Source organism: Gracilinanus agilis, chromosome 2 (assembly GCF_016433145.1).
Source record: "Gracilinanus agilis isolate LMUSP501 chromosome 2, AgileGrace, whole genome shotgun sequence".
In the NCBI taxonomy this organism is placed as follows: Eukaryota; Metazoa; Chordata; class Mammalia; order Didelphimorphia; family Didelphidae; genus Gracilinanus; species Gracilinanus agilis.
In genome coordinates, this window is record NC_058131.1 from 366,720,127 (window position 1) to 366,730,355 (window position 10,229).

The 10,229-nt window shown below is 37.3% G+C and overlaps 1 pseudogene; it reads right to left on the reverse strand.

Moving 5' to 3' along the window:
* Positions 1-5,940, reverse strand: part of LOC123233789 — a 14,439-nt pseudogene extending 8,499 nt beyond the window's left edge.
* Between the last annotated feature and the right edge of the window lie 4,289 nt (positions 5,941-10,229).

A 10,229-nucleotide genomic window follows, 5' to 3' on the forward strand; every position in this document is an offset into this window, starting at 1 on the left:
CTTCCTTCCTTCCTTCCTTCCTTCCTTCCTTCCTTCCTTCCTTCCTTCCTTCCTTCCTTCCTTCCTTCCTTCCCCTTCCTGCCTTCCTTCCCCAAATGGCCAGTTGCCTGCCTAGAACACTACTCATTCTCACTGTCCCACTACTGGGAACTAAAGCTTGCCTTTGTAGAGTACCCTGCACACCCAATGTAAGAACCATTTGAAGTTAAAATCGACTGCTTTGAGAATTCAGAGACAGATATCAGTATTTTGGTTTGAAGTAAATTATTGAATTTAATCAAGTTGAAGAGTCTACAGGCAAATAACCAGAACTAGTGTGAAACTGTGGTTAACTTGGAATTAGGAAACCTCACTCTGATGATTTGTGTCATCCTGAGTAAGTCACTTCATTTCTCTGAGGTTCAGTTTTTTCATGAGTACAATGAGGTTCATGATACAGTAGTTCCTTTACAACTAATACTCCACCCATGGAGACATGTCAGCAACAGAGCATACCTGAGTAGAGCCTGGAGATGTTAATAGTCAACCTTGGTCATCCATAGGCTCAAGATTGGAATGATAGGCAATTAGGTCTGTGGATGCTGGAAATAATAAAAGTAACAACAGCAGTAATATAATTTTTAAATGCTCAATAAATGTTTATTAAATTGAAGTCATATTTATAATTAGAAATATGATGGCATCTCACTCAGTAGGTCTGACAGTGCAGGTGGCAAAATGTAGTGATGGCTGTTATAGAAACCTTCTCTCATGTCAGCTAAGCTGATGGACAAGAAATCCAAGTGGAATTGTAAAACCAGCAGCACTAGTGACTCAGTGAACAGGGAAGAGCAGACTCCAAATCTCAATCATCTAAAACATTTTTCTAACACGTACATCGTTATCTTGCTTTGTGTGTTTGATAGGACACTGAGCAAACTGAAAACCTCTGCTCCAAACTGAGTATCAATAGTTTAGATTGCTCAATAGAACAAAACAAGTCACTTGGTGAAGAAAGGTAGATTAGAATTTGAACAGTTGAGGGACAGAAAACTAACATTTAGCCCAGTTCTGAAAGGAATTCTTACAGCCTGGAGGGAGGGGAAATAGAGATATATAGACAGGCAGAGACAGAAAGACAGCCCAGAGAGAGATAGAGAAAAAAAAGAGAAAGAGAAAAGAAAGAAAAAGAGAAAAGAAAAAGGGGGAGAGGAGAGAAATTATTATTCATGGAGTGAAATGATATTCATTGTTATATGGCATATGTAGAGATTTTTTACGCAACTGACATGTGTTATGGGTTGTATATGATCTGTTATACAATGTGCTTTTATTGTTGTGTAATGCTTTTGTGTTATTTATGGCAATATGTAATGTTTTATATGCATTATTGATACACGATCCATCCTCATTATTCACAGATTCTGTATTTACAAAATCTCATGCACTCTAAAATTTATTTGTAAACTCCAAGCCAATACTTGAGGCATTTTATGGTCATTCTTAGACATACTCAGAACAGTGAAAAAAATGGAGTCACTGGACCTGCACTTTCTCAGCTGAGGCCCAACAAGGCTAAGCTCTGCCTTCCTGCTTCAGCTCTCACACTGTAAACAAGTGTCCTTTTCATGGTCTAGTTAGTGTTACAGTTTTGTGTCTTTTTATTGATTTTGCTGTAATTTTGCTGCTTAAAATGGTACCCAAACATAGTGCTGAAGTGCTGTCTAGTACTCCTTAGCACAAGAAAGTTATGATGTGCTTTCCTGGTGGAGAAAATATGTGTTAGATAAGCTGTGTTCAGGTATGACTAATAGTACTACTGGCTATGAGTTCAATGTTATTGAATCAACGATATGGTACATGCAGGAAAAGGAAGAGGAAATTCAGCATTCTGTATATGAAGTTGCTCTGGAAAATACGAAGGTAAATGTGACCAGAACCTTGCAAGAACCTAACCCTGTTTCCCCCCCCCCCCCCCAAGAGTAATGGTTTAATATTCACTAATTCAGTGATCATGGAGATTTTATAAAACATAATTACTATGAATTATTGATTACATTGCATATATTCTGTTTGTGATCTAGATCATTGTCTAATGATATGGATTATATTGGGGTTCATGTGCTGTTTGTTACTTGAAACCCAAGTGTGAATATCACGTATCAGACACCTCCATGTGCATTGTGTTTTATAGTCTCAAGGATTGCCTATGCTTATGTACAAAGCTGTGATGTTTGTGATATATTTCATAAGATCATTGGAATATAGCTACAGAGATAAAAGGAACACCAAAGGCTATCTAGTCCAACCCTTTCATTTAACGCATGTAAAAACTGAGGTCAAGGGATAGTGACTTGCCCAAGGTACAAAGAGTTGGGTGTGAGAGGTGGGATTTGGATCTGGGTCTTCTGAATTCAGAGCTAGTGATGTTTCCACTGGATCACATTGTCTCATTTTCACAGATGTTTATATGTATGCTATGGATTTGACGAGGACTTCAGATGTTTTGTTGTAGGCAGAGGGCAGGAAGGAAGCCTCATCTGTCATTTTACTGTTATCCTCTCTCTTGCTGTGTGGAACACTGGGCTTTTGGGAGTATAAAACTGAAAAGGAGATGGCATCAGATGTTGTTCAAAGATCATATGACTAGAGCTCATTGAAGTATTTCCAGGTCAAAGAAGGAGGCAAGATTCACTAGTGCTGGAGGCTCTGGAGAGGAATTTTGATTAGGAAAATTTACAAATCAGTACTCCTGTCCAAAACAAATTAGAGGTACCTCATAGAGAGAGTTATGGATTTTTTCTTTTCAATTATTTAATAGAAACTTACATATTTTAGTGTTATATGGATTTCCTTGAAATTTTGATTTTGATTTTTTTTCAATTTTAGAGAATATTTATCTCTGTTTGTTTAATCTATTTTTCTACTGGCAATTCCCTCCTGAACTGAACTGCTATGTTTCATTGCACCTGACATTTATATAAATATAATCTTATGCTACAAATATGTACAATTTGCTTGTGCTGGGTTATATTGCACCTGGATTCATGCTAATGTCCTCTTCTTATGCTATTGATATTTGAATTCTGTTTATGAGTTTCCATTGCAGCTGGCATCTTGAATTTATTATAACGAGTAAGATCTTAATCTTTCATTACTACAATTATATAGTGTCCTTATTGTGTACTTAGTTGGATGAAGGATGAAATATAGACAACCAACATGCTTTACCAGCATCTCAAGGTTTCAGGAGAAAGCTGGGAAGGTTTCCAGCATGTTGGGTGAACCTGCCATGGTGAACTTATGGGAGAACATGGATAAGATGCCTACAGGAGAGGTAATTATGGACCAATCTTAATCACTTGGGTTGGGGGATGTCCATTTTGAAGCAAACATAGATTCATTTGAATGTTGGAATATTTAGCCATTATATGTTATACTGAATGGATATTGAGTATCATTTAATCTGAAATTAAATTAAATTAAATTAAAGCTGAAATGTTGCAGCATTGATGAGGTATCTGAATCAAACTACCAGCAAGGACTTTTGATGCTAGAAGTATATGCTGATCATATAAAAAAATATCAAGATATTACTCAATGGAGCTATGAAATATTTGGGGAAGGAAGGAAGGGAGCAGACATTTATTAAGTGCTTACTGTGCCAGGCATTGTGCTAAGCATTTTACAAATATTATTTTGTTTGATACTCACAACATCACTGCACACTAGTTGCTATTATTATTCTCATTTTATAGAAGAGGAAATTGAGGCAGAAAGAGGACATATTTCATAAGATCATTGGAAGTAATAAGTATCTGAGGGCAGATCTGATTCCACATGTAGCACTCAATCCACTGTACTATCTGGCTACCTCTAGCAGAGAGAAATGTAAGATACTCATTAAATGTCATGAAGAAGCAGGCAAAGCTCTATTTGTTATCCATAAGCCACCTGTGCCAGTGGCACATTTTTTTTGCATCTCTAGTAAGATTAGAGTTGGGGGAAAATGCCTAGAAACTAGTCACTAAAACCTGCCAGAAGAAGAAGAAGAAATGGAGATAAAATTCTCAATACTCCTCTAAAGGGAAGGATTGCCTAAAGAATATGTCCAAAGCATTTATTATATATGTTCATATTGTTCAAAGCAAGCTGATATCTGGAGGTGTACGGCACGCAAGATATAAGCCAGAGCCAGGCTTTCACCATGACAAGTGATGTTCCTTTTCAGGAAAGCTTCTGTGTCCTTCTGGCTAGGAGCCATTTGAGATTCAGATAAAGCATGTATTAGAAACATTGAAGAAGGGGCAGATGACTGAGATGGAGAAATCAACAATCTGAAGGGATAGGCTTTCAATATCGAAAGCCCTGAAGTCCCAGCATTGCAATATTTGCAAAAGTTAGGGAAACAATTTGGCATTAGAGAGATCTTGCAGCAAGCTTTTACTAGATTTATCAACACATGCCTGTGTGATCTCTCTGAGTTCATACTGCACATGAAGAAATTGCTTTAGGAATTAGTTAAGGGAACTGTGAAGACAGAAGAAGCCGATGTTAGGTTGTACTAAGTAATCAATGGACTGACAGGCAGACAGATGCTGGTACAAGGACTCCTTTTTGGACTTGAAATAATGAAAATGAAGATTGGATATGATGAATCTTTGGATATGGAGGGAAGGATGATTTTCTTAGAGGGAGAGACTGATGAAATATCCCTGAAAACTCTAATAAAATGCTACCTAAAAGACCTTTGAATATGTGTGGACATAAGGCAACAGCTCACCCCTGGTCACTGAGGACATGAAATAGGGGGTATAGGAGAAGTCAGATGGGACATGGAACAATGGGCAGAACTGCATTCTCAAATAAACAAAGGGTCATGGGATCAGAGGCCAAAACAACTTAAGGCATGAACTTCATCCGTAGAAAACAACTTAAGAGGCAGAGCTATAATTATGGTCAAGATGGACACATATACACTGGATGCACTCAAGGAGTCTTGATTTGTCAGAAATTGTTGTTCCTCCTCACACATGGCAACGGGAAATGTTGACAGGGTCAAGGAGAGAGGTCACCCCAGACCCTGAAGACTCTAAACATGACCTCATTAGTAAACAAACATAGAATTTTTCCAGGATTTGGTGAACTATTGCAAAAATGACTATGAGGACTGAAGGTGTAGAATGCCCTTCTGTTCTACTAAGACAGTAGAACTTGTTGCTATTGTATTCCAATTATTCTATAGAAACATTAACAAAAGATACCTTCATAGCAAGGGCTTAGAGTCTGTGGGCTGAATAATAATAATAATAATAATAATAATAATAAAGATTATGTGGTTTCAGACTGGATATCGTGATTCTGAAGTTCCCTAAGGAAGTTATGGGTGTTGGCAAGAAGGTGGACCCCTTGGGTCTGGTCTGTCCAAACCTAGCAAACACCTCCAGTATATTAGTATTTTGGGGATCGGTTTCAATCTATTCATAGTGTTCACAGAGTATTGGAATTGTTGATTGGCACTCGATACAAGGGTTACACCTTGACCATCAAAGCTTTTTGTTCAGAAGCTTATAAAAGACTAGAAGAAAGTAATGGCAATGTGAATCGTAAGAACACAGAATCTTCCAATTAGAGAGTAGGTCCAGAGAGGTTGTTTGACTTTGATCATTTTCTAATTTCTCCAAAATGGAAGGACCATTTGAGAAAGAGAATTCTCTATTCACACTCATTGCACTTTAGGTATTGTTCATCATTCATTATCAAAGAGGACCAATAACATCACAAAGACCAACTTCTCAGGAGTTGAATTTAAGTGAGGAATGTTTCATAAAGTCAATTCATCAACCTCACTTTCTCTTCCAGAGTCATCCAAGTCCAGTGGCAATACATATGTAAACACAACTGGTACTGGCCCATGATGCAGTGGATGACCTTGGCATCTTCGATTACTTTCATAGCCATGGGAATAAATTGTTCTCATCTACCCATTTCACCAGAGGAAGTCTTCATGGGTTTGGTGTAAACATTTCCCCAAATCACCTACAGGCTTGAGACCTATTGGTTATTTTCAATCTGAGTTAGCCCATCTGCCAAGATTCTTTTACCAGCATGTGGCTGTTGCACATGATGTAGGTTAGGTGTATTCAGTATGAATTTCTATTCTGTTCTGTGCCACCTAGGTACTGGTGGCTGTGAGAGGAGAGTGATTTCTGGGCAAGCACATTTATTAGCTAGGTCTTCTCTGGATCAAAGCTCACTCTCTGCTGAGTGCTATGGGATTCACCCTTTTGAAAGGTTGAAATTGGCAAGGTAGGAAAGTGAAATCAGAGCAGCAGTGATAACCTGAAAAAATACTGATGGGTAAGATTGGAGACCCCTATGAGGATTAAAAATAGGTTTAGGAAGGGGGTAGGTAGGTGGCTCAGTGGATTGAGAACGAGGCTTAGAGATGGGAAGTCCTACGTACAAATTTGGCCTCAGATACTTCCCAGCTGTGTAACAATGGGCAAGTCACAACTTCCATTACATAACTCTTACTGCTTCTCTTCCTTGAAATGGATACACAGTATTGATTCTCAGGCAGAAAGAAAGGGTTAAAAAAAAGAATGGGTTTAGGGGAAGTAAGGCATTAAAGGAGATTATTATCATTCATATATATATATATATATATATATCCTCATTTCCCACTCACTGTACTACTTGAGGACTTCTTTAACTTCTCCACCCTGACCCCTCACTGGGTACCTTCCCTTCTCCTCTTTCCTTATCCTTTTAGCTTCCTTTTGTGTGTTGTCATCCTTCATTAAATTGTGAACTCCTTAGGGTAGGGACGTTGACTTCCTTTCTTGTATTTGTATCCCCAGTGCTTAGCTAGTTCCTGGCACAGAGCAGGAATTGCAAAATTTTTTATTGGCTATTTTTGTCTAATATTATTTCCATTTGATAGATGAGGATATTAGATAGATGAGGCTCATAGAGAATAAGGGGCTTGGGCATAGACACAGAGCCAGCAAGTATCAGAGGTAAGAGCTTTCATCTTTAAAAGTTTTATTTAAGATTTTATTTTTTATTAACCACAATTAACAAAAAAAATTGACTAAACAAATGCATAGAAAAAATTATGTATAAGATCACAAGCTCCACATTGTTAGGAGTCAGGATATTTCCTGATGCCATATCTAGAACACATTACACTAATTCACTAGAGAGGCAGCGCAGTAAGACTTTATTCTGAAAACAAGAAGACTTTAGAGGAAGGACTGAAAGATATATCATCTATTAAATTGTAATAGGAGTCAGAATTTATATGTTTGCAAAGCACTTTTGAAAATATCTCACTTTGTTTTCACTGTAATCCTATGAGGTAGGTGATATTACAATTAAGGAAACTGAGGCATGCAGAGGTTAAATGACTTACCCAGAATCACATAGGATAGCTGGATGGCGCAGTGGATAGAGTGCTACACCTGAAGTTAGGAAGATTCGTCTTCCTTCCCTCATATGTGGACTCAGATACTTACTAGTTATGTGACCCTGGGCAAGTCATGTAACCTGTTTACCTCAGTTTCCTTCTCTGTAAAATAATCTGTAGAAGGAAATAGCAAACTATTCTAGTATCTTTGCCAAGAAAATCTCAAATGGGTCACAGTCTGACGAGACTGAAAAAAATTGAACAGGGTCATATAACTGCAAATGCCTAAGGTTGTATTTTATATATATATATATATATATCTGAGATCAGTTCTATGGTTCTGGGTTTTCTGTGCTTGCTAATGAATAGTTTATTCTGATTTTCTAGTCAGCTGAACCATAAGGCAACTTAGCAGAGGTCTATATAGCTTTAGGCCGATTTTCCAGACATTTAACGAGATTCCTCCGCCATCTAGTGTAGGGATTGTGAACCACAGGCTTTAGTGAATAAAACAGAACCTGTTAGGGATTAGGATCTTCCTTGTGCCCAATTCAGATAGTTCATTCTCCCAGGATACCAGGTACAAAATATCTGGGTTATCCTGGATTCTTTTCTTGATTTTTTTCAAATTCAAATAGTCATTAAGTTCCTTTTGTTTTTATTTTATTTTTGTCATTTCTTTTGCATCATTCTTTCCTTTTTATTCCCAGTCACCAGTGGTATCCACGTTCCTATCATTGTGTGCCTGGAGTATTATCTTCTCACTGGTTCTCCTGTTTCCATTTTCTTTACTTTCTAGATGATTATACCAAATTATTTTTCTTAAAATTACAATACTTTCATATGCCACTTCCCTGTTAAACACACAATCAATCAATATAATGAACATGTATTAAGCAGCTACTATGTGCCAGGCACTGTGCTGTGCTGGAGATTCAAAAAAGGGCAAAAGACAAAAATCTATGCCTTCAAAGAACTTAAAATCTTAAAGGAAGCCAGGGAGGGTAGTAGGTGAAGTGGAGGAGGGAGAACATTCTAGGCATGAGGGACATCCAGAGAAAATGTCAGAAGCTGACACACTCAACTTTTATAGGGGTAACATTCCTAGAAAATGGTGCAAAAGTAAAAAAAAAAATGTGAATGTTGATGCAAGGAACCTATGGGAGGTAGAGGATAAGGTCCCTGCATGTAGCAAAAGTTGTAATCTTTTGTTAAAGATTGCTGAAAATACACTTTTCTGCATACAACTCTTTATAACAAACATTAATTCTGATAATATGTACTTTTCCTAACACAGTAACCATAAAATAACTCATAAAATGCAGTACACAAAATAAAATTGCTAACATGCAAAAATGTTTTTCTCATTAGTAATTCCCTAGAATTCTGACCTTTTATGTTAACACCTCAATAAAAATCATTGATTTCAAACAATATTTACTCTTAATAACAAATGAAATCTACCGTGCCATAAATATTAAATGACAAATAAAATTCTAAAAACAAAAACATTTTTTGAACCCCAATCTTACCTTCTGTATCAGATGGTGATATGAGGGTGTTGTTTGAATTGTTGAAAACCTCTTTCTCTGCCTTGGCTACCCTCTGAAAACCAAAGGAAGGTAGTTGGGATTTCAGATGTTGCTGTCAGAAAAGACCAACACTAGCAAGGTTTCAACATGTCTTTATTTGAAAATTTTTATTTAATTAATTGATTTAGAATATTTTCCCATGGTTACATGATTCATGTTCTTTCCCTTCCCTCCTTCCACCCCTCTTCTGTAGCCAATGAGCAGTTCTTTTGGGTTTTACATGTGTCATTGATCAAGACCTATTTCCATATTATTAATATTTGCATTAGGGTGATCGCTTAGAGTGTACATCCCCAATCCTATCCTCATTGACTCATGTGATCAAGCAGTTGTTTTTCTTCTGTGTTTCTACTCCCACATCAACATGACTTTAAAGCCCAAGACACTTGCACTCCATTTGGAGGTCATTGCAACACTAAGCCTGAGATTTAAAGTTAAACAATGAAAATATTCAACGAATGCATGAGGAACTCTTTACAACAGTAGGATGAACAAGACCAGTGAAGCTCCTAGTAGAATGCCAACCACTCCATAAGCTTGCCCACGTCGTATCTTTCATTTTTGTCTCTGCGGTGCATAGCCTCTAACATGCAGAGTTATCCATGTAAAGGTGAAAATGAGGATACTAATAAAATCATGCAAGTGTGTGAAGTCTTGAAAGTTAAAGCCACAAATGCTGAGGATCGACTGTGTTCCTATTAAAATGAGAATGAAAATCTAAATTTTCTATTCAAATCCATCTCTAATCTTCTCCCTGACTATTCTGCTACATAAAATCCCAACTAAAGATCAGATGGACCGCTCTTCTTATTGCCAGTCAAGCATGCCATCGATATTCCTGTTTCTATGACCCCCTATCCCAATTATTCTCCCTACCTTGTAGCATTATATCTTGTCTCCATATTCTTCTATGCTTTACTTAAGTCTCACCTCTCTTAAATAAAACCTAAACAGTTGCCCTTCAGGGAATTATTTTGTCATTCCCAAAGTTCATTGTTGAGAAACTCATAGCAGGCCAGAGGGGCTTTATCATCGCTTATAAGAGTGAAGCTCAGGCAAGGATGTTCTCAGAATGCTTTGTGGAGCTTCTTGCTACATTGATTCCAGGTTAAAACCACTTAATAATGAGAAAAGGGTGTTTGCATTTCAGAAAGTTCAAGGTGCCTCAGTTTCCTTGTCTATAAAATGAGATGGTCAAATTGAATGATCTTTGAGATCCCTTGTAGTTCTAATATTCTATAAAGCCC